This window comes from Stegodyphus dumicola, chromosome 4 (genome assembly GCF_044657685.1).
Source record: "Stegodyphus dumicola isolate Sdum_Otavi_A_Nest chromosome 4, ASM4465768v1".
NCBI lineage: Eukaryota > Metazoa > Arthropoda > Arachnida > Araneae > Eresidae > Stegodyphus > Stegodyphus dumicola.
The window spans coordinates 256,578,074-256,585,032 of record NC_140771.1 but is presented as its reverse complement, the minus strand read 5'-3'; positions in this window follow the sequence as shown (position 1 = coordinate 256,585,032).

Below are 6,959 nucleotides of genomic sequence, written 5' to 3'. Positions count from 1 at the left end.
TAGAATAGAAATTGTTTATGGAAAATGTAATGAAAGCTATCATTTCGGTTTCCTTGGAATGGAGATAAAAATGGAATCTCAGCCTTGATCTTTTGTTTGCAGTGAACTGTTATGAAATTATGCAGTGAACTGTTATGAAAGTTGAGCCTAAGCATGCTAATTTAAAGGATAAATCTAAAGAATATTTTAAGAGGAAATTTTCGGTGTTCAAAAATAGTAAACAAGTAATGAAAGTTTTCATTATTTCAAGTAAAAAACCTTTGGAACTTAGAATTGTTAAGAATGGGGGCAGGTTCACATTATTGGAGAAAAATTTACATTACCAGCAGCTAAAGATATCGTTTTAACATTATTAAACGAAAAAGAAACTAATGAACTTAATAATATTATGTTATCAAATGATCCAGTAAATTCATAACAGAGACACTTGTTCAAAAAACAAAACACAGCAAGTATTTCGCATTACAGTTGGATGAAAGTACTGATATAACGTACTCTTTTCAATTATTAGTTTAAATACGTTTTGAAGAAGATAAGTGAATTCCCGAACAGTATTTATTTTAAGAATGTCTTCATTACAGAGCAACTGTAAATGATATTTTCAAAGTACAGTACAAAGTCTTTAATCCGGACATCCATAATCCGGAATGATCTATAATTCAGACCACAAATCTACAAACACTCTATGCATGCGCGTTTAATGTATAGCGCACAGTATACTTTATGCATGCGTGCGTTAAAAGAAATTTTTAATAAAGAAATATATATTAAGCTTTCTTTGTAAGTTTTTATACCCTTTAGATCATAATTGTTCTTTATTTCATAAATTATGATTTCATATTTTTAATTGTATAATATCTGCATGCAATCTTACCAGATTTAAATTGATGATTTATTATCCACAAAAATCCCAAATCTGGAACCGCCAAAATCCCGACGAGTCCGGATTAAAGACTTTGTACTGTAACTGACAATTTTATGTCTGATAATGATATTCCTTGGAATATGTGCATTGCTGTATGCAGTGATGGCGCTCAGGCTTTAACAGGAAACATTCGGGTGTTATTTCTCAAATAAAAAATGTCGCACCTGAAACTAAATTTACTCACTGCTTCATTCATTGTGAAGCTTTGGTAGCTAAAACAATCCCCGAAAACCTGGAAATTGTTTTGAATCAAGCTGTGAAAACTATTAATTTTATTAAAAATGAAGAATTGAAGAATAAAATTTAAATTGAAGAATATTTATGATTTTATGCCAAGAGATGGGCAACAAACATGAAACGCTTTTGCTATACTCTGAAGTAAGGTGGTTATCCAGAAGCAAAGTTTTAAATCTTCTGTTTAAACTTTGATCAGAAATTAAAATTTTCCTGTATGATTAAAAATTAGAATTATAAAAATATTTATTTAGTGAATTCTGGTTGGCATGTTTAGCATATTTAGCTGATATTTTGGGAAAATTAAATGAATAAAATTTAGGATTGCAAGGATAATGTGTTAATTTATTTACCAATAAATGTTCTGTTAAAAAAACTCGAGCTAATAATTAAAGAATTATGTAATAATATTTTAAACATTTTACCACCTTTTAGAAAAATAATTTTAAAATAATTTGAAATAAAAAAAATTAATGTACAACAATAAAATTCATTGTTTTTCATTAATAAATAATCTCAACATGTATTTTCCCAAGGATTACGAAAAAGAAAATTTTGCTCAAATGTACCTGAAATTTTATCTCATTTGGAAAAAGAACAATTGAGAGACATTTTCTGTGGTCAAACTCTAACTGAAGATTTAAAAAATAGCACATTTGTTAACTTCTGGCTGAACCCCCCCCCCCAAAAAAAGGATGCATTTTCAAATAAAGATATTAAATTTATTGCCCTATTTTCACAACCTATTTGTGTGAACAAGGATTTTCTTCCATGTTAGATTTGAAAATAGATACACAATAAAATCAAAAGTGGATCCTAATTTATGGTTAAAAACTAAGTGAAATAAGACCAAACATAAAGAGATTCAAATATCTTAAGCACAGCCAAATTTCTGCCTAAATTGTAAAATTAAAGCTATTTAGAGGACATTTTGATAATTAAAATAGTAACCAATTTTTAATCTAACATTTTTATGTGTGCATATTAAATACATACAGCCAATAGGTTGTGAAAATGACAAAATATATTTCTTAATATCTCTATTGAGAAACTGAAAAATAATCATTGTAAAATGTAGTGGTGGTACATAAGTTTTTCAGATTTTGTTTAGATGGTACACGTTGGTGAATAGGTTGAGAACCACTGAATAAACACATACAGATGATCGATTTTAAATAATAAACCTTTAATCACAACAATTACTCATCATAACTACTCATTAAATCAATACTGAAGATATTTGAGTCGGAGAATAAATCGGACCAAGCACGGCAACGACAGAGCGTTAAGTGTTTTTCACGCGCAGCTTGAAAATATCTGCTACAGTTACAGCTAGGAATTTGGGCATGCATTTGACGAGTAACAAAAATCAATATCTCCACACTCCAAACAAATTAGACTTAACTAACTTTTAGAAAATTACAGCTAAGTACAGATGTCTACTAAAACCACTGAAACTAAATAACTATGTTAAATCAATAAAACTTACGGGCGGTTTGACCCGAGTTGGGAGCCGCCGCCGCCGCTTGGAAGTCATCATCTCCTGTAAAAGAAACAAATGTATTTAGGAGCTTTTAATAGTTAGTGCACATATTACAAATATTTCTTACATTCAAAACCAGGTATGAAAAATCTTGAGATAACTGTATGCCCGATTTTAGGAGGTACGGACATCAAGTAGAATTAATATAAATTATAAAAAACTACGAGTTGTTGGATGTAAATTTCTAAGCTTTTTCAAACAAATCTGTGTGCATTTTTCTTGAACTGCGTATGTTGGATTTTGAAAGGCGAATGAAAACTGGAGTCTGATGAATGGGACATTACTTTGATACTGTTTTTGATACTCATTCTATATTACTAAACCACTCAAATTAAGCATGAAGCATTCAAATAGGAAACACATCTGGATTTCAAAAATGCTTAAAATTGAAATATATTGTGTTAAAGAGGCACCAGATAAATATCCATGAGATCAGTGTAGCAATAATGTTTCACTATGATATTACAACAAAAGACCTACAGATCTTTCTATAAGCAGTAAATAATCAAGAAAAATATCATTTGTGTCTTTCGTGTTTAATCTTTCTTCTAATCTTTAGATATTACAGCTGTAGAGGATGAGAAAGTCATTTCACGAATGACTCATTATCTCTATAAAACGAATGATTCCTTGCAATAACTATAAAAAAAGTTACTATACTTTATGTTATTTAAACATTAACCTAACAAAACAATACTCCCAATAAATGAGACTTGACTTCAGATTGGAAATTAAAACTAAGCACAGACGTCTTTTAAAAGCTACTACACTAAGCTGACTACTGATAAAAAATCTCTACTGATTTCAAATCTCAAGAACTTTAGTTAAATTATGAATTAAAAACATTCAAAATCTTAATTAACAGATACTTAATCATACTCCTTATAATATATATGAAGATGCATAAAACTTACCTTTGGTGGAGGAGATGGAGGTGGTGGACTAGGAGCAGATCGTGGAGGTGACGGCCTAGGAGCAGATGGTGGGGGTGGTGGAGGTGGAGAACATGCCGCCCCCTGTAAAAGCAACAAACATACTTAGAAAGCTTTCAATACTATACATATGAGACATACAATTTCATACAACACTATACACACTCAACTTTCTATACAATACATATGAGAGGTTTTATGAGATACTGAAATCAAGTAAAAACTAATATAACTTATCAAAGTTTTGTTTTGCTGGATGTGAATTTTCGAGCTTTCCTGGACATTTTACAACTGCAGCTACATCTTGCTGGTGCTGCTTTCCATTCCACACAGGTGGTCAAAATGAAGTTGATATGTTTTTAGACTCACAGCCACCAAGTTTCTGGGCCAAAAGTTTTGAAAAACTACCAAAATATTGGCATAAAATCATGGATTTAGGTGGATTACTGCACTAAAGACACTGCTTTTATGTTCTTTTAATGTTATTAAGAACGTATTTTTAAAGTAAAACTTTAAGATCAGGCACATTTCAACAATACAATTCCATGACAACACTACAAGAAATGAAATTATGAAATACTGTACAAAACACAGATTATATGATATTTGAAGCATTTACTAGATAAAAATAAATGAGAAAATATAATTGCTATTGCAACACTGAAATAAAAGGAAGAAAACAATACTTAAAGGAACAGCAGAAATCATTTAAGAGAGTACCAGACATTTCAAAATATAAGCCGACCTGCATACAATTCAAGATTTTGTTTCAAAAATTCAGTCAAAATTGAAGACACACATGTGCAAATTGCATCAAAAGTCTAGTTACATTAAAAATCCAGCCAAGTTCCTTTTTCTGGCCTTTATTTGCACGATTGTTTGTCTGTCTTCCACTTAAAAAAGTGTTTTAAATGACGCAAGTATTCATGTTTTGCCATTTTTAAATCCGAAAGATTATAAATTTCAAAATATAACATATTATACATTTCTTTGGCTATCGTATATTTGTGTTTAGGAAAATTATGCATTCCTTATTTAAAAAAAATCTTGATGTGAACACAATATGACTTTCTTGTATGGAACATTTATACACATTTTTAATGCATTTGAATTTATACTTAATTCCTCAAATTTGAGATATATTTTTCATTCATTTAATTCAGTTCTCACTTTGTGGCAACAGAAAAATATGTAAAAACTCAAAATTCCTTCATTAAAAATTGAAAAATATGAAAAACATAAATTTCATTTGTCTTACCAGAAATGAGATGCCTGCCCGACCTTTCGTCATCGACCGTGTAATTGGCCGGTGCTGGAACAAAAATTTTTAATTAGCCATTTATAAATCTGAAAGATTATAAATTTCAAAATATAACATTTTAAACATTTCCCATATCATTAACAAAGTAAGGAAGTATGGAAGTACCACATATCAGAGAACGAAATGAACGAAATGCTGCTTCCTAAATTTTCCCAACTTTCAGTAACTATATATATTTCATAGGAAAATAAACTAACCATAATCATATTCTTAACATTAATGACATCTATCAGGGTTCATAGCCACATTTTAGTTAAAAAAATAAGCACCTATAAGCACTTTTCAAGCACATTTTAAGGAAAAAATAAGCACTTGTCTAATTACATTATACACAACTGCATAACCTTAAAAGAAAAATTAGACTTGTAATTTAAAATATGAGCAATGCAATATTTATTAAGAGAATGAGCATTACCTCAGCCATGGAAAACAATTAACTTTTTTTTAAATTTTAAATGGCAGTTCAATTTACAGAATTAGTTTACAATGAGAGAAAAAAAAAACTATGCAGAACTAAACTATATTACCAGATTTAATGATGAAATTTCAGTTCAAAATATAGAAAATAAATAATAATAAGCCATATTAACTTATTCGTTTGGCACCTAATAATAAATACAATTTATTTTTCCACTCATATTAATATTTAAATAATTTAACTTAAATCAAAATTTTGAACATTTTCTAAATTTTCATTGCATAACAGTTTGCCCTTAACATATATTCCAAGCAAAGTAATTTAAGCAAAAAAGAGGCACATTTCTGAAATCAGAAGACGGGAAATTGCTTCATGTAGTCATCCTTTAACAGTAGAAGCTTAACTAACCTGCATACTGGGAAATTGCTGAATATTCCGGGTAGTAACTGGAAAAAGAGGAGTGAGGAGATATTGTAGCCGTTCTTTAGATTTCTCGGCTAAATAAATGATTTTGACATTTGAATATGTGCATCATATAAAAATAGACCAACCGAACTGAGAAATATTCTGCTTAGAAAGCACAGTACAAACTCTTTTAAGTGTTCATAAACAAATCTCAGACTGAACATCAAAAATAATTATCTCTGCAAAATACCGCAAACGTTATTGCGCAATACGTGTGGCGTAATCTTCCACATGTGATATTACGCAATCGGAATCAACAGCTGCCGGTATTCGGAGAATAAAGAACAAAATAAAAGAAAAGAAGGAGACTTACTAATCTGGGGTGTTTCCGATTCTAATTTTCAACAGACTGCATTAAATTTCCGGAATAGAATCAATCTTCGCTTAGGTTGGGTAGACCGCAAAAACTTTTAGTCCTATTCAATCCAGATTGGACAGTGGAAAAAAAAAAAAAAAAAAAATACCGCTGCTTCAATATTAGAGATTTTGGGGAGAAAGGGGAGAACCTCCCAACCTCCGTACTGTATGATGTATTGGGGGGGAAAAATTCTTTTGACTATTTGATTACTTTCCTTTTATTTAAGCCATTCCGAATATTATTCCTTAGAAAGCTAATATGTGTAAAAACACACCCATTTTTTGGAAGTTTATCTATACTTCACCAGTTACTGCAACTATATTATTATAAATATTCATGCATATACTCATAATATAAGCATAACGATCATAATAAACTGACCACGCGGAACGAGAATGCAAATTATTAAAATCTTGACAGAAATTCAAACGTGTATAGTATTTGGATGGGAGGAAAAGAATACCGAATGTACCGAATTCACCTGTCCGTAATCTCACGCGTAATATAGGTTACGTTAATGCAGAGAAAGGGGGGAAGCAATTTCCGGGAGTATGATTCACCATCTGACGTTGCATATAAGGAAGAAATGTTGTTTATTTAGTTTCGGCTTTGGTACGAGGAAAAATGCCCGTTCATTAAAAAAAAGGGGGGATTAAAAAAAGCATTAAAAGCAAAAAATAAGCACTAAAAACAAAAAATAAGGGCTTTACAGAAAATTAAGCACCTATAAGGGCCTTTATATTTTATTTTCAAATATAAGGAC